Source organism: Schistocerca gregaria, chromosome 11 (genome assembly GCF_023897955.1).
Source record: "Schistocerca gregaria isolate iqSchGreg1 chromosome 11, iqSchGreg1.2, whole genome shotgun sequence".
Classification (NCBI taxonomy): Eukaryota; Metazoa; Arthropoda; class Insecta; order Orthoptera; family Acrididae; genus Schistocerca; species Schistocerca gregaria.
Genome location: NC_064930.1, coordinates 138,667,865 through 138,686,308, shown reverse-complemented (window position 1 = coordinate 138,686,308; position 18,444 = coordinate 138,667,865). Strand labels below are relative to the sequence as shown.

Below are 18,444 nucleotides of genomic sequence, written 5' to 3'. Positions count from 1 at the left end.
TACAAGGAATACTGTAAAATATTAAAAAAAGTAATTCAGGCATCTAAACAAATACACTACGAGAAGAAGATAGCAATGTCAGGGAACAAAATAAAAACAATATGGGATATAGTGAAAGAGGAGACTGGTAGAACCAGAAAGGAACAGGAGCAAATAGCACTAAGGGTAGATGACACATTAGTAACCGATGGGAATAGTGTGGCAAATCTATTTAACAAGTACTTTATATCTGTTACTGGTAGAATGAGATTTTCAGGATCTGTAAATAATGCCCTTGAATATCTGAAACTAGCCTTTACAAACAGCTTTAGGGACATGGATATGTCACTCACATCACCAAAAGAAATAACTTCCATAATAAAATCTTTAAAAACAAAGCATTCTAGTGGTTACGATGAAATATCAACAAAGTTAATTAAGGCATGTTCTTGTTAGTTTAGTACAATTCTAAGTTACTTGTGCAACCAGTCAATTATAACTGGGACATTTCCTGACTGGCTGAAATATGCAGAAGTTAAGCCTCTATTCAAGAAAGGGGATAAAGAGATGCCATCAAACTACAGACCGATTTCACTTTTGCCAGCATTCTCAAAAATTTTAGAAAAAGTAATCTACATGCAGCTTCTCAACCATCTGACAACAAATAACATATTATCAAGAACACAGTTTGGATTTCTGAAGGGTTCTGATATCGCAAAGGCTATTTACACCTACACTGAAAACGTACTTAATTCATTAAATAACAAGTTACAAGCAGCAGGTATTTTCTGTGATTTGTCAAAGGCATTCGATTGTGTAAACCACAACAACCTTTTAAATAAATTAGAATGCTATGGTGTCACGGGCAGTGCTGCAAAACGGTTCAAGTCATACCTTGCTAACAGGAAACAAAGGGTGTCAGTGCAAGGGACTAGTGAATTAAGTGATCAGTCATCATCAGAGTGGGAAGAAATTACATGTGGTGTCCCACAAGGATCCATCTTATGGCCATTGCCTTTTCTTGTGTACATTAATGATCTCTCATCAGTTACACTGCCAGCAGCAGAGTTGGTTTTGTTTGCAGATGACACAAGTATTACAATAAATAGTATGTGAAGTGTAGTTCTAGAAAGATCTGCTAATGATATTTTCATGGATATTAATAAATGGTTTAAACCCAACTCACTGACATTAAACTTCAAAAACACTCACTATATGCAATTCAGAACCTGTAAGAGCTTTCCACCCAGCATATGCATAAAGTAAGAAGAAGAGCAGATAGAAGAGGTTGACAGTCTTAAATTCCTGGGATTACAACTTGATAATAAATTCAGTTGGGAGGAGCACACCACAGAACTGCAGAAACGCCTTAACAAATCTGTATTTGCAATTAGTGTGTTAGCAGACATAGGCGACATAAAAGTGAAAAAGCTTGCATACTTTGCCTACTTTCATTCCATCATGTCATATTGTATAATATTTTGGGGTAACTCTTCAAGTCAAACAAAAGTTTTCAGAGTCCAAAAGCGTATAATACGTATTATTTGTAGAGTAAACTCACGGACGTCTTGTAGAAACCCCTTCAAAGAACTGGGTATACTAACTACTGCCTCTCAGTATATTTACTTCTTAATGAAATTTGTCCTAAATAATATATCTCTTTTTCCAACAATATATTTACTCCTTAATGAAATTTGTCCTAAATAATATATCTCTTTTTCCAACAAACAGCTCAGTTCATACATACAATACCAGGAACAAAAATGATCTGCACAAGGACTTAAAAGCACTTACTTTAGTTCAAAAAGGGGTCCACTACTCAGGAACACTCATCTTCAATAATTTGCCAGCAAAAATAAAAAATTTAGTTACAAATAGAGATCAGTTACTCCATTGACGAATTTTTTAATAGAAACAAATGATGTGTTGTATATATTTATACTATTAGTATTGTTATTTCAGCTTAAAAAAATAAAAATAAAAAATAAAAAAAGGTGACATGTTCCACATCCACGAGGAACTCCTCAACATGGATCTATCTAATCTAATCTAATCCAGTACCTACTGCAACCTACATCCTTCTGTATCTGTTTAGTGTATTCATCTCTTCCTCTCCCTCTACGATTTTTACCCTCCACACTGCCCTCCAATATTAAATTGGTGATCCCTTGATGCCTCAGAACATGTTCTACCAACTGAACCCTTCTTCTAGTCAAGTCGTGCCACAAACTTCTCTTCTCCCCAATCCGATTCAATACCTCCTCATTAGTTATATGATCCACCCATCTAATCTTCAGCATTCTTCTGTAGCACCACATTTCGAAAGCTTCTATTCTCTTCTTGTCCAAACTATTTATCGTCCATGTTTCACTTCCATACATGGCTACACTCCATACAAATACTTTCAGAAACGATTTCCTGACACTTAAACCAATACTCGAAGTTAACAAATTTCTCTTCTTCAGAAATGCTTTCCTTGCCATTGCCAGTCTACATTTTATATCCTCTCTACTTTGACCATCATCAGTTATTTTACTCCCCAAATAGCAAAACTCCTTTACTAGTTTAAGTGTCTCATTTCCTAATCTAATCCCCTCAGCATCACCCGACTTAATTTGACTACATTCCATTATCCTCGTTTTGCTTTTGTTGATGTTCACCTCACATCCTCCTTTCAACACACTATCCATTCCATTCAACTGCTCTTCTAAATCTCTGACAGAATTACAATGTCATCAGCAAACCTCAAAGTTTTTATTTCTTCCCCATGGATTTAAATACCTACTCTGAATTTTTGTTTTATTTGCTTCACTGCTTGCTCAATATACAGACTGAATAACATTGGGGAGAGGCTACAACCCTGTCTCACTCCCTTCCCAACCACTGCTCCCTTTCATGTCCCTCGACTCATAACTGCCATCTGGTTTCTGTACAAATTGTAAATAGCTTTTTGCTCCCTGCATTTTACCCCTGCCACCTTCAGAATTTGAAAGAGAGTATTCCAGTCAACATTGTCAAAAGCTTTCTCTAAGTCTACAAATGCTAGAAACATAGGTTTGCCTTTCCTTAATCTAGCTTCTACGGTAAGTCGTAGGGTTAGTATTGCCTCACGTGTTCCAATATTTCTACGCAATCCAAACTGATTTTCCCCGAGGTCAGTTTCTACATTTATCTATTCGTATGTAAAGAATTCGCATTAGTATTTCGCAGCCTTGGCTTATTAAACTGATTGTTCAGTAATTTTCACATTTGTCAGTACCTGCTTTCTTTGGGATTGGAATTATTATATTCTTCTTGAAGTCTGAGGATATTTTGCATGTATCATACATCTTGCTCACCAGATGGTAGAGATTTGTCATGACTGGCTCTCCCAAGGCCGTCAGTAGTTCTAATGGAAAGTTGTCTACTCCCGGGGCCTTGTTTCAACTTAGGTCTTTCAGTGCTCTATCAAACTCTTCACGCAGTATTATATCTCCCATTTCGTCTTCATCTACATTCTCTTCCATTTCCAGAATATTGTCCTTAAGTATGTCACCCTTGTATAGACCCTCTATATACTCCTTCCACCTTTCTGCTTTCCCTTCTTTGCTTAGAACTGGGTTTTCATCTGAGCTCTTGATATTCATACAAGTCGTTCTCTTTTCTCCAAAGGTCTCTCTAATTTTCCTGTAGGCAGTATCTATCTTAACCCTAGTGCGATAGGCCTCTACATCCTTACATTTGTCCTCTAGCCATGACTGCTTAGCCATTTTGCACTTCCTGTCGGCATCATTTTTGAGACGTTTGTATTCCTTTTTGCCTGCTTCATCTACTGCACTTTTATATTTCCTCCTTTCATCAATTAAATTCAATATTTCTTCTGTTACCCAAGGATTTCTACTAGCCCTCATCTTTTTACCTAGTTGATCCTCTGCTGCCTTCACTACTTCATCCCTCTGAGATACCCATTCTTCTTCTTCTGTATTTATTTCCCCCATTCCTGTCAATTGTTCCCTTATGGTCTCCCTCAAACTGTGTACAACCTCTGGTTTAGTCAGTTTATCCAGGTCCCATCTCCTTAAATGAGCACCTTTTTGTAGTTTCTTCAGTTTTAATCCACAGTTCATAACCAACAGATTATGGCCAGACTCCACATCTGCCCCTGGCAATGTCTTACAATTTAAAACCTGGTTCTTAAATCTCTGTCTTACCATTATATAATGTATCTGAAACCTGTCAGTATCCCCAGGCTTCTTCCATACATACAACCTTCTTTTATGATTCTTGAACCAAGTGTTAGCAATGATTAAGTTGTGCTCTGTGCAAAATTCTACCAGGCGGCTTCCTCTTTCATTTCTCTGCCCCAGTCCATATTCACCTACTACGTCTCCTTCTCTCCCTTTTCCTACTACTGAATTCCAGTCACCCATGACTATTAAATTTTCGTCTCCCTTCACTACCTGAATAATTTCTTTTATTTCATCATACATTTCTTCAACTTCTTCATCATCTGCAGAGCTAATTGACTTATAAGCTTGTACTACTGTAGTAGGTGTGGGCTTCATGTCTATCTTGCCCAAAATAAGGCATTCACTATGTTGTTTGTAGTAGCTTACCCGCACTCCTATTATTTTATTCATTATTAAACCAACTCCTGCATTATCCCTATTTGATTTTGTATTTATAACCCTGTATTCACCTGACCAAATGTCTTGTTCCTCCTGCCACCAAACTTCGCAAATTCCCACTATATCCAAATTTAACATATCCATCTCCTATTTTAAAATTTTCTAACCTACCTGCCTGATTAAGGGATCTGACGTTCCACATTCCAATTCGTATAACGCCAGTTTTCTTTCTCCTGATAACAACGTCCTCTTGAGTATTCCCTGCCCGGGGATCCAGATGGGGGACTATTTTACATCCGGAATATTTTACCCAAGAGGATGCCATCATCATTTAACCATACAGTAAAGCTGCATGCCCTCGGGAAAAATTACGGCTGTAGTTTCCCCTTGCTTTCAGCCATTTGCAGCAACAGCACAGCACAGCACAGCAAGGCCAGTTTGGTTAGAGTTACAAGGCCAGATCAGTCAATCATCCAGACTGTTGCCACTGCAACTACTGAAAAGGCTGCTGCCCCTCTTCAGGAACCACACGTTTGTCTGGCCTCTCAACAGATACCCCTCCGTTGTGGTTGCACCTACGGTATGACTATCTGTATCACTGAGGCACGCAAGCCTCCCCACCAACAGCAAGGTCCATGGTTCTTAGGGGGTACTACTATTATTATTATTATTAGTTGATTTAGAAAAAATAGTAGTTCAGTAGGATTTTATAGCAGTTTCCTACCATAGGATTCCATGTTACAGTCAGGGTTATTTTTGAAATAGCAATTCCACTGAACAGTTAAAATTTTACATTGGGTCTTAAGGTGTGTGAGATAGAGTCTGGACAGTTCCATCATTGGAGTACAACTTCGCATCTACACACTGCAAAGTACTGTTCCAAAATGTAGGACAAAAAACAGAGTACCACAACAACCCTCACACAAGGCAAAACTTATGTGATGCGATTTCCGTAACTAGGGGAAGATGTCAGTCATGTTTTGTTATGCCGCTCAAATGTTACATTCAGTGAACTCATACAAGGTCAGCCCAAAGGTATCAGGAATTTAATTTTGCAATTTTTATACATCTATTTTAAAATTATTTTAATCTTGCTCATACACATGTTGATGATGCATGTTTGCAGTGCAGCTGTTTTGAATATTTAGTTTATTGTTCACAGCTGGAAAGGTTAAACATATTTCAGAGTACTCAGCGAATTTACTATAAAAAAGACAAGAGTTTATAAGTGGTATGAATGTTTCAAAGAGGGTCGAGAAGACACTGAAGATGACAATTGCCCTGGATGCCATAGAACATATGACAGTGTGGAAGATTTAAGGAAAATGGTTCTGGAAAATCACCATCAGAGGTTGCTGATGATACCAGCATTGGTTCAGTTTTTTCAGATATTTTGGTTATGAAACATGAAGCAGCAAAGTTAGTTCCAAAATTGTGGAATTTCAACAAAAATGCCTGTGTGCAGATATAGCACAGAAATTGCTGAATGTAGTCGACAATGATCAAGAATTTCTAAATAAGGCTATAACAGGTAACAAAACATGGGTATATGAATATGATGTTTAAGCCAAGGCCCAATCATCTCAATGAAAAGTACCTGAACAGGAGGGGAAAAAAAAGTGAGAGGTTTGATCACATGTGAAGTTTCTTATCGCTGTTTTATTTAATCACAATGGGATAGTGCAGCATGAGTGACAGCCTTATGGTCATACAGACAATAAGGAATACTATCCAAAAGTTACATGCCATTTGTGGGAAGCAATCTGAAGAAAACAATCAGAATTGTGGAAAAACCACTCATGGAAATTTTATCACAATAATACTCCCACTCACACTTCAAAGCTTGTTTGTGATTTTTTGGCAGAAAACAAAACTATTATGTTGGCTCAGCCACTTTATTCACCAGACATGATCCTTGCACTTTTTTTTATTCCTGAGGCTGAGGACAATCATGAAGGGTGTCAGTTTGCCACAAACAGAATCACTGAAGGAGCTGAACACCTTAATGAAAAGTTAGTTCCAGAAGCACTTTCAAGATTGATTGGTTGAATTAAAAGTGGGGGAATGCGACCAAGCTACGAGGTTATCAGTCCCCTGCTCTGAATAAAACAATGCCACAGGTGTGAGAACAAAACAAAAGAGACTGACAATTTAAAACGGAATGAAAGGAAGAATCATAAGTACAATGAAGGGAAACAAACATGTAAATGGACAAAATGAGAAACGAAAACCACAGAAATGCAAGAAACGGGATAATGAGATTAAAACAACAAAGCAGATTAGCATTGGTGGCTATGACAATAAAAAAGAAGCCAGCCACTCTGCAACACGTTAAAACCTCCACCCTAGAAGCACTAGGGTGGAGGACACAGAGGGACAAAGGACATGCACTAAAACTTAGATCAAATGATCAAATGATAAAACCCACCCTAACAAATAAAATGTAAAACTAAATCAGCCGATGAGGCATTGTCAGGTAAAATTAGCGACGAGTCTGGTAACCCAAGATTTCATCGCTGGGCAATCATAAAGGGACAGTGCACCAGAATATGGGCCACTGTAAACCAGGCGCCACACCGATACTCAGCTGGGACTTCACGGCACAGGAGGTAACAGTGGGTTGGCCAAGATTGGCCAATGCGCAGCCAGCAGAAGACAACCGATTCCCTGTGAGAGGCCCGCATGGAAGACTTCCACACATTTGTAGCCTCCTTAATGACATGCAGTTTGTTGTGTGTACTGTTATGCCATTCTCTGTCTCCCAAACCTGAAAAACATATAGCGTAAGTCAGAACACAGGTCAGGTTCAGAGATGCCCATCTCCAGAAGTGGTTTCCGCATAGCCTGTTTGGCCAGTCAGTCGGAAAGTTTGTTGCATCAGATGACGACATGTTCTGGGGTCCACACAAACACAATTGAACAACGGGACGCATACAGAGCATAGATGGATTCCTGGATGGTTGCTACCAAAGGATGGAGAGGGTAGCACTGGTCAATAGCTTGTAGGCTCCTCAAGTATTCAGTACAGAGGAGAAACGATTCCTCGGGGTATGAACGGATATAATGCTCTGCAATGAATACACTGCAGCCATTGGGCAAAGAATGTTGTTAAAAAAGGCCTCTGTGGTCGTAGGCGAAGCCAACATGACCATCACCCAGTGAGCCATCAATGTATACCACTTCAGAGCCCCAGAACACATCAAGAATCACGAGAAAGTGACAGTGGAGAGTGGCAGGGGTAACGGAGTTCTTAGGGGTATGTGAAAGGTCCAGACAAATCTGCGGCCTAGGTGTACAACCACGAAGGTGTATCTGGATGGACCTAGATGGGAGGTGGTAAAGGGAAGGACTCCAGTTCAGGCAGAAGGGATCGCACGCGACTTGCAATCAGTAGCCCTAACTTCAGCTGGCGATGTGGGAGAAAAACTGCTGTGGGTGGAAAAAGGAGATGGTAATTCAGATGCTTAGGAGATCTATGAATGTGTGCAACGTCACTGGTGAGCAGTTGTGCACATTGGATGTGCAATGGAGGGAGTCCGGCCTCCATCAGCACACTGGTCACCAGACTTGTTCTAAAAGCTCCCATCGCTAGGCGAATGCCACAGTGGTGCACTGGGTCAAGTACTTGCAATGCTGAGTGTGTGGCCGAACCATAAATGAGACTCCCATAGTCAAGGCGGGATTGAACAAAGGCTTTGTAGAGCTGCAGCAGAGTAGAGGGGTCTGCACTCCAGTTGGTGTTGCTCAGGCAGTGGAGGGCATTGAGGTGCTGCCAGCACTTCCACTTATGCTGACGAAGGTGAGGTAGCCAAGTCAATTGGGTATCAAAAACCAGTCCTAAGAATCGATGTGTGTCCACTACAGTGAATGGATCATCATTAAGGTGAAGTTTTGGTTCTGGATGAATGATACGATGCCGACAGAGGTGCATAACACACGACTTTGCGGCCAAAAACTGGATACCATGGGATAGAGCCCATGTCTGCACTATGCGTGTTGGTCCCTGTAGGTGCTGTTCAGCAACACCAATAGTGTTGGAGCAGTATGAAATGCTGAAGTCGTCTGCATTCAGAGAGGGTGAGATGGACGGCCCTAAAGCTGCTGCTAGACCATTAATGGGCACTAAAAATAGTGATACACTCGATACAAAACCACGCGGGGACCTATTCTCCCGCATATGGGGGCAAACTATGGGAGGCACCAACTTGGACATTGAAAGTACGAAGCAACAGGAAATTATGAATAAAAATTGAGAACTGGTGTCGGAGACCCCACTAGTGTACTGTGGAAAGGATATGATGTCGCCAGCTGGTGTCATACACTTTTTGTAAGTCAAAAGAAGCAGTAGGCCACATGACTCCAGGACCCAACCCAAAAGCCGATACACCATACATTCCAGCAGCTTACAGACAACATTGCAGAGGGTGATAGCTATCCACATAAAGCAGGTTTTTACTGGGTTTGGGCACCGAAATGATGGTGCTGTCCTGCCACTGCGATGGGAAGACGCCATCGCACCAGATCTGGTTGAAGATGACGAGGAGATGGCGCTTGCAGTCACACGAGAGATGTTTAACCATCTGACTGTGGATCCGATCCGGCCCAGGAACTGAGCCGGGCAATGTGCAACTGCGCTGATGATCTCCCACTCCATAAATGGGGCATTATAGGGTTCACCGTGGCGTGTAATGAACGAGAGGACTTTCCTTTCCATCCGCCATTTAAGGGTGCAAAAGGCTAGTTCGCAGTTCTCTGATGCAGAGCCTCGAGCATAGTGCTTGGCAATCGCATCTGTGTCTCAAGCCATTGATGAAAACACCCGGGACACCTGTTCCGTGTCAGTTCAGACTTGGGAAGGTGATGTATGGCAGCCAATGGTCGACACATACCTCTCCCAACACTCCTGTTTCCGTCGTTTTATAAGCTGGCATACACGGGCACAGAACCACTTAAACGCTATCAGATGCTCTAGGCAAGGGTGTCACTTATGTCAGTGTAGAGCTCGCCAATGCTCTATAATTACCTCAATGAATTCAGGCGACCACCAAGGGACTGTCTTTCGCCGGGGGCACCCTAAAGGGCATGGGATGGCATTTTCTGCCGCAGAAACGATTGCTCAACCATCACATTGATGTTACCATGTGAGGCAGAGTCACAAGTGACATCAGAGGTGAAAGTTTCCTAGTCCACCTTGTTTGAAGTCCGTCTGGGTAGGCGTCTGTGGGCCTGAGGCCAGGGCAGTGACAGGAAAATGGTGAAGAGGTCACTATCACACAGGTTGTCATATTCTCTCCAGTGGATAGATGGGAGAAGTCCAGTGCTGCAAATTGATAAATCAATGGCCAAGGAACTACCTCAAGCGACAATGAAATGTGTGGCGGCCCCAGTATTTAAGAGTCACAGGTCGAACTGAGATAGTACAGTTTTGACATCTCTGCCTCAGCAAGTAAGAACGGTGTCACTCCACAAGGGGGTTATGAGTGTTATGAGTGTTGAAATCTCCCAAAAGTACAAAAGGGAGTTGATCAATCTGTGCTGCTAAAACAGTCAGGGGTACTGCACCATCGGGAGGAAGATATACATTGTAGACAGGTATTTCCTGCATCATCCGTATTGTGACAGCCACAGCTTCAGCAAGGGTTTGAAGGGGCAGTTTCACTACAGACTTGAGTTTAGGATATAAACACAAATTCCACCTGACACCTGATTATAGTCACTACGGTTCCTTAATATAGCTTATAGCCATGGAGGTCAGGGGTTCGTATTGCCAGGAATCAGGTTCCTGGAGGGCAATGCAGAAAATAGGTGTAAAGCTCAACAGTTGCCACATAGCTTAGCCAGGTAGTGGAAAAACTGCCACAATTCCACAGGAGGATGACATCATCAGGAAACTGGGAAGGCATGGAACATTCAATGAGGCAGTTTACGCTTCAGTCACCTGCTGCCACCGCTTTATTGCCTGAGCAGTCTATATCCATCGTGTCTGAAGGTCTGACGAGATCTAGGTCCTCAGCGGATGCCAGAATCTCCACCCCATCCTTAGACATAGCTTGTACACAGAGGTGGTGTGGGTGCCACGGTAAGTTTCTTGTTCTTAGTCATCATCTTTTTCGATTTTTCCTTGGGTTTCCCTGGCTGGGAGGACTTCACTGAATCCGTCTCCAGAACTGAGAATGAGTGTGAAGCCCTGTGAGCAGCTCTTTTTGGGCTATTCAGACATTGGCAGGTGTCATCTTTCCCAGTAGCAGAAACTTGGGAAGGGAGTGACCCAAGGGACCCCTTCCTAGCGAGAGGAACTGAAGAAGCCTTGCATCTCTCTGGTTCAGAAGTCTGGACTGAAATCCCCGATGGTTGGGGCATGTTGCTCCCAAAGTAGGTGGCATGGGAGCAATAGGGAGAGAAGTGCTCACCACTCCCCCCCCCCTCCCCCCACCACCACCTAGAGAGCAGGTGTAGTCTCCCAGTTCTAAATAGTCGACAGGAATTCAAGGAACTGATGGGGTGACAACTGTTCTTGTAGTGCTGGCATATGAAGACATAGCCACAGGATGTAGGTGCTTAAATTTCCTCTTAGCCTCAGGGTAGGTCAGTTAGTCCAGGGTCTTATAATCTGTGATTTTTCTCTCTTTATGTAAAATCCTGCACTCTGGCGAGCACGGTGAATGATGCTCTCAGCTGACACAAATGGGAGGCTGGGGCACATGGAGTATTGGGATGCAATGGATGTCCACAATCTAGAAATGTGGTGCTTCAAGTACAGCAGGAAGACATATAGCCGAACTTCCAGTACTTGAAGCATTGCATTGGGGGGGGGGGGGGGGGGGGGATATATGGCTTGACATAACAGACCATCAGCTTGACCTTCTCGGGCAATGGTCACCCTCCAAGGCCAAGATGAAGGCAGCAGAGGCAACCCGGTTATTCCTCGGACCCTGATGGAGTCACCAGACAAAATTAACACCTCACCACTCTAAAGTGGTGCACTGCTAGTCATCAGACCCCAAAAGAAGGTACCTGTAGAATATAATACCCTGAACCATATTTAAACTATTATGAGGTACGATGGCAACAGAAACATTCCCCAACTTGACACAAGTGCGTAATGTCTGTCACTGGGAAGAGGATGCTGTTTTGATTGAAACTGACCCCGAGTGCATTCTGGACAAGCACTCTGCCTCCCCGAACTTGTCTTCCAAATGTTCCACAAAAAACTGAGGCTTCATGGATATGATAGATTCTACATCAACTCTTGTACATACAAGGAAGAAGAGCGAATAAGCTTCACTGCCATCCTTAGCCTAGCGTTCCTCCCATGGTGTGGCAAGGGAGGGGAATGACTTGTGGTCATATTTCTTAACATTGAAGATAGACTCTGCCTGCTTAGAGACTGCTGGTGCGCACCACCAGCAAGAGATAACGTACTAAGCTTCAAGGGGTGTCATCTGCCCTAATGTCACCCACTCCAACCAGGGGATCTCCCCACGGGTGCCACCCAGACACAGCAAAGGCCACCTGGCTGGATGGCCATTGCCGGGAGTCCCTTTGCCTCAGGTTCAAATAGCTCTGACCACTATGTGACTTAACATCTAAGGTCATCAGTCCCCTAGACTTAGAAGTACTTAAACTTAACTAACCTAAGAACATAACACACATCCATGCCTGCAGCAGGATTCGAACCTACGACCGATGCCTCAGGGTGATGGGCACCTACTCCTCGGCATACATGGGGAGTTAATGGTGCAGATATCAGCAGAGCAATCCCTGTGTTGTCAGCAGGCTACAACCAACAGGGCACATAGTGGCCCCACCACAACAGACCGGCTACCATGCTGGATATGAGGTGCAAAGAAGTCCACGGTCATCATCGGCACAGAAGGTGTCACTGCATAGTGCATGTTGGAAAATGTATCCAGGAAGGTGTCCTTACCCAAGAAATGGAGAATGGCGGGGACTGCAAGGTGATAATGAGAAAGTGGGCTGAAGATCTCAATGCATTATGGACATGATGCACCATGTAAGGTGCCCTTCCCCAATTGGTTCTTCTTTGGGAAAATTTTGAAAAATGGAGGTCAAACCTTACAGGGGCCCATCACATAAAGGCTGAAACATGAGAGACTCCTTTTAGTCACCTCTTATGACAGGCGGGAATAGCTCGGGCCTATTCTAACCCCTGGACCCCCAGGTGGATATCAAGAGTGGAAAAAGTGCTGGACAAGTGTACAGGGTGATTCTAAAGTCACTATACATTTCAGTGATTAGTAACAGAATATTTGTTTCTTGCAGGTACTATGGCAGAATGCTAACCAAAGAAGAACAAATTGCTGTTGTTTCTGCTCGTCTTTGTGGAATGACATGTGAACAGGTGCGGACAGACTTTGTTGATTCTGGAAAACAGGCCCCACCAGGCTTGCTATCAAGACCCTTGTCAATAAATTCCAGCATACTGGTAGTGTTGTAGATGAAGAGCATCCAAGGAAGCCAGCCATAACATCAAACAACGTGCAAAGTGTGCTGGATGTGATCACACATAGCACTTCTGCATCTACCAGGGGACTTAGTAGGGAGCTTGGTATTCCTCAAACCACTGTATGGAGAGTTCTTCATTACAAGCTGTACCATATCCAGGCCGCACATAAGCTTGAAGCTGAGGACTACACAGTCAGACAAGCTATGTGTCATGACCTGCTACAAGCCATGGAAAATGATAATTTGATGTAAAATGTCTTTATCAGTGATGAAGCTACATTTCGTATCTGTGGACATGTGAACAGACACAAGTGCAGGATCTGGGCAGACAAACAACCAAGTGTGCTGCAGGAGTGGCAATGGGACACACCAAAAGTGAATGTGTGATTAGGGATAACACTGTCAACAGTGTAAGGGGGCCCTCCTCTTTGCAGAACAAATATTTCAAATATTTACTGGAACCACATACCTAGATACGTTTTAACAGTTTTTGGAGCCCCAGTTGATATCTGATGGGATTATGGGTAGTGGTCCCACCCAACAGGATGGTGCACCACCCCATTTTGCACTTGTTGTTCAGGATTATCTGAATCCAGCATTTCCCAGCACATGGATTGGTCATGCCTCACCACGGATGTAGGCACCCCACTCCTCTGACTTGACACTGTTAGACTTTTTTGCATGGGGGTTTATCAAGTCTAAGGTATACCAGGTGAAGATCTGCAGCACTGAACACTTAACAAAGCAGATTCGAGCTGAAGCTGCTGAGATTACACCAGATATGCTTGGGCAGGTTTTTCGGTCTACAGTGGAGCACGGGGGGGGGGGGGGGGGGGGGGGGGGGGGTGCCTGGACATGCAAGGTTGTCACATTCAAATGTACTTAAATTATGTCCTATTATAAGTTGCAGTGCCATTACATTCTGGTTTATAAAATTTGTTTAAGTACAAAATGTATAGTGTCTTTAGAATCACCCTGTATTATATCTGAGGGAGATTACTGAGAAGGGGACAAAGTTTGTTGATTAATTAATGCAGACTCTCAAACAGCAACAAAAATTTCCATGCCTTTTTGCTCACATATCATATATGATGTGCATACTGACAAATTCTTCACTAGAAAACCTATCCACATTGCTGAGTATCACTTAACATGCAACTTCCTCTGCCAGAAAAACAAAGTCAAGACAGAACCAAGTAATACTGATTGCAAGCTTGAGAGCAAATAGAGGAGTAAGCATTACTATTGCCAACAGAAGGTACCTCAAGTGAACGGAACAAGTTTGTTTCCAAACAAGTTATAGAGCATAGTGTCTACATTTGCACAGTGATGTAGATGTGTTCAGTGCAATACAGGTATCAACATATGTGTTTTAAGGAATCAAACAAAATGGAATTACTCTGTAATAAGCAAAGAGAGTTATGGGTTTGTAGATTTGGGGAATGAGACCAAACAGCAAGGTCATTGGACCCATTGGATAGGGAAGGATAGGGAACAAAATCAGCCACGCCCTTTTAATGGAATCATCCCAGCATTTGCCTGAAGCAATTTAGGCAAATCACGGCAAACCTAAATCAGTATGACTGTATGCGGGTTTGAACCATCATCCTCCTGAATGTGGGTCCAGTGAGCTGCCCACTGCACTACCTTGCTCGGTAACAGTGTTACAGGTCCCTTATAGTGAAACATTCAGAAAATATTCCTTAAGAGCATCCAGTGGAGTTCAGGTGCACAGCGTAGTTTTGACTATTATCAGATGCACACGACAGCCATGTATTCTTAATGCAACACACACAATGAACAGGTTGACAAACAGACTACCCACTCACCAGAACCCACAGTAGGATCAGACACAGCGGAACAGCTTGCGTGATGTGTACACAAGAGCCAGCCAGCCTGTCAATGACACACCAGATGTGGTGGTGACCATAGGGTGGTAAGCCATCTGCTTCTATGACCAGTTCGTCAGCTGTTTGGGGCTGTGGAGATGGAAAGAGCCACTGCAATCACAAGTCCACTATAGTTTAAGTTATGGAAAAAAACAAACACAACTACATCCAGTTCATGAAGTACCCAATTACCCCATTTTTCCTAAAATAAATGATTTACTTTATAACATGGGTGCTGCCAAACATTCATAAAAACTGAAAAAAGAAGTGGAGAGGGGAAGACAAAGACTCAATGATGAAACCCTCATTTGCACAGAATTTTTGACCGTGGACCCTTTCTCTGTAAATTATTGCATGTTCTCAAACTCAATAACACTTTCTTGTTTAAAAACTGAAACACACAGTACTGATGTTCCACAATAACACTTTATTTTTATTTCACTATAAACCAACTCTCAGCTTTCTAGGCCATCACCACGCTACTTAAGTGGACAATGTATGTTGTATGCAGCCAATGTTAAATTATCGAGTTTTGTCACCCATTATCTTGGATGCTTTTTAAGACACCAACTTACAATTTTCCATAATTATTAAATGCACCTTCCTAGATATACTGAACTAGAATTATTACTGAAATTGTATTGTGGGGCATGTTATCTTTTCTTTTTTAACACTCCTGTTTTTACAGAATTTTGTAAATAAATGAACATAAAAACAAAACAACTCAGGATATTTTAATTATTCTACTTGCATATTTGTTGAATCTCACACTTGGCATGCTGTGAAAATTTCATGTCTCTATGGTCAGTACTTTTATAGAAAACGGGGCATTTATTGCAAAAAAATGTAGTTAAGAGATATTGAAGTTTAAAAAATTTTCTATTACAAATTCTTATACAGATTTCAATTTCTGCGTCTTTTATGCACCAGAATTGCCGTGGCCCATAGTCTTCGTCTTCTTCAGTGTCACAACAGCCCACTGCTTGCCACCACCTTTTCTTTCTTGGTTCTTTTGTCATTTGCTGAGCAACTAACTCTGCTTCACATACATGAAGCTCATCCAGTTCCCACAGTCCTTTAGCTGTTTTTCATAGTTTCCACCATTAAAAGTTATTACAGAATCGGGCACTGATAACTTTAGAGTCTTAAGGCTAACAAATACATTTTTAGGTGCACAGCACCACACAACATTACTGAAGGACTTATTCACATTCTGGATCTTCCCATGCAAACGCTTCTTTAGTAACTCAGGATTTTCCAAATCCCTGTTAATAGGTTTGATTGTCTCCATCACTGCCAAAGGAAGAGAATATTTATGTGTAAATTTATGCAGGATGCCAGAAAATTCAGCTTGCTTATATTTACACAAAGTGTTTGGTGGAGGTGGACACAAAGCATGACATGGCTTTTCATTGGTTGATATTCAATGAAAGAAAGAGCTCCACAAAGCTCTTTTCATCTTCTCTAAATTGTCACAGTTACCTCTAATGGCCCACTCAAGTTTTGTACAGGAACATCATATGGCTTACTAATTTGTACTGCAATGAAAGCCTTTCTGTCTCCATCGCCTACGTAATTCACATATATGACACCTCTCTCCTCCTGTGAACGTTGGAAAATGTTAACTGCTCCTTTTACCTCCATTCCTCCAAGTGTTCCATAACATTTTTTTTATAAACTGCTGCTTTTGAAGTAATCTGTTGTTCTGGTTCATTGTACAACCTTGGCAGTACTTACTGAGAACTTCAAAATCTCAATTTTTTCCAGTGTCAATACTTATTGCAGATGTAAAACAATTTTTAGAACCAAACACACGCTTTTTTCAGGATACATTGACAGCAATGCTGATGTCTGTCTCACCCTCATTTTGTTCAACAGCTTCTGATGAAGCAACAACCACTGAATCTTCAGCCACAGCATTTACAGAGTCCCCAACTGCTGTTACATATTTAGTAAGCCTAGAATATGGTTTTGGTAAATTCAACATTCATTATTGCACTTCTGTCATTTAATTGTTAATTTAGATCCAACATCTATTTTAGCTCAAATATCCTCGTAAAGTTTAACTTCAGCACAGCTAACACAGCAAGAGAGAGTTTCAGAAAGAACTTGTGCAAGGATTTGCAGATCAACAATGACATTGTCCATAATATCATTACTTTTACCACTGTCACCCGTTTCTAAAGCTACTTTCCTTTTCGATGCACTAGGGGCATGGTCACTTCAGCAACATTATTGTTTCCTTCACTGCTAGCACATGTGTTTTCAAGTACTTCAGAAAAAATGTGCGTGTCACCTATCTGTTACACGAAAATTTGCATTTCTTGAAGTTACTTTTACGCATAGTCACTTTATTTATGTATAAAAAGCAATAGAAATTATCTTACTACAAATACAGCTGATAATCACACTACTTTCAATGAAAACTAGTATTAGAAACAAAGGACTGATTTGTTTATTTGTAATGCCAATTTCTGAAACGTAACAGTAGGTACAAAACAAAGCAATTCACAGCCTTCTAGACTGTGTAGATCCCTAGATATCACTGCTCAACTGTGGCAGTATATGTGTAGCCATGAGATTTGACAGTTACACATCAACATTGAAAATATTATTTGAAGGTCTCACAATTGTCTGATTTTAATGTACTATATACCAAACTGTTCAAGGAAAGTCCAAAGTAATGCAGACCAACAGCAGTACACCCGATTCAACGAGATGTCAAGTCGTAAGTACATTATGAAGTAGAAAACAGAAAATGTCAAATCTAAACAAATTTCACGTACAATGTCCCCTTAAGACTGTAGAGTTGTAATTATTGGACTAACTGAACAAGAAAGGAGTTGGAGGCTCAAAATGAAATATTGCACCTTTGCTGAACATGCTCTGACTGAATGTCACTCTTTGATATTAAATGTGATATTCTCCACAGAGCAAATAAAAGTAGAAAACTACCTTTACTTGAATTTCTGGGTATCGATAAATACCATTCACCTTAAAAAGCAAACATTTACATTATTCACCCTTTATAAAGCAACAGCAGCCACTTAATATTTTTCTTGCAGAAAAGAAACATGCTCATTGTAAAAATTATAACTCTTCCCCACCCAGATTCAATACAGTCCTTCCTCTGCTCTACTCATTTCACATCCCTGTACAGCAAGTTGACAGACGTACCAAGCACCGACACCACAGCGCCCTCGGACAAGCTTGTGCCACTTGCATTGGGCATCTCCTACTGACCACTGAATCTGAGAGCACTGGAGGCTGAAGACACTGCCACCAAAGGTACTGATTATGTGTATGGAAACAGACAAATTACACGGAGCAAAAACGACTTTCTATCTTCAGAAATTTCAACTGAGGTCACTGTTGTACAACTAATTATTCATTAACTCACAGTTCACCCATTTAAATCTGTCACACTTTGAGAAATCTTGTTTTGAGTGTCTTTCGCATATTTAAGTTTCTTTCTTCTACAGCATTATGGATAGCACCATTTA

At 41.6% G+C, this 18,444-nt stretch overlaps 1 protein-coding gene across 5 annotated transcripts in view; it reads right to left on the bottom strand.

Moving 5' to 3' along the window:
* LOC126295302 (uncharacterized) overlaps nt 1-18,444 on the bottom strand; it is a 217,997-nt gene that overhangs the window by 164,760 nt on the left and 34,793 nt on the right. For 2 of the 5 annotated variants that reach the window (XM_049987740.1, XM_049987743.1), the window contains exon 2: nt 14,882-15,031. The exons of the other annotated variants lie outside the window; for them this stretch is intronic. The gene's annotated coding sequence lies outside the window, so the exon portion shown is untranslated. The remainder of the gene's footprint in view (nt 1-14,881; nt 15,032-18,444) is intronic. 5 annotated transcript variants of the gene reach the window in all.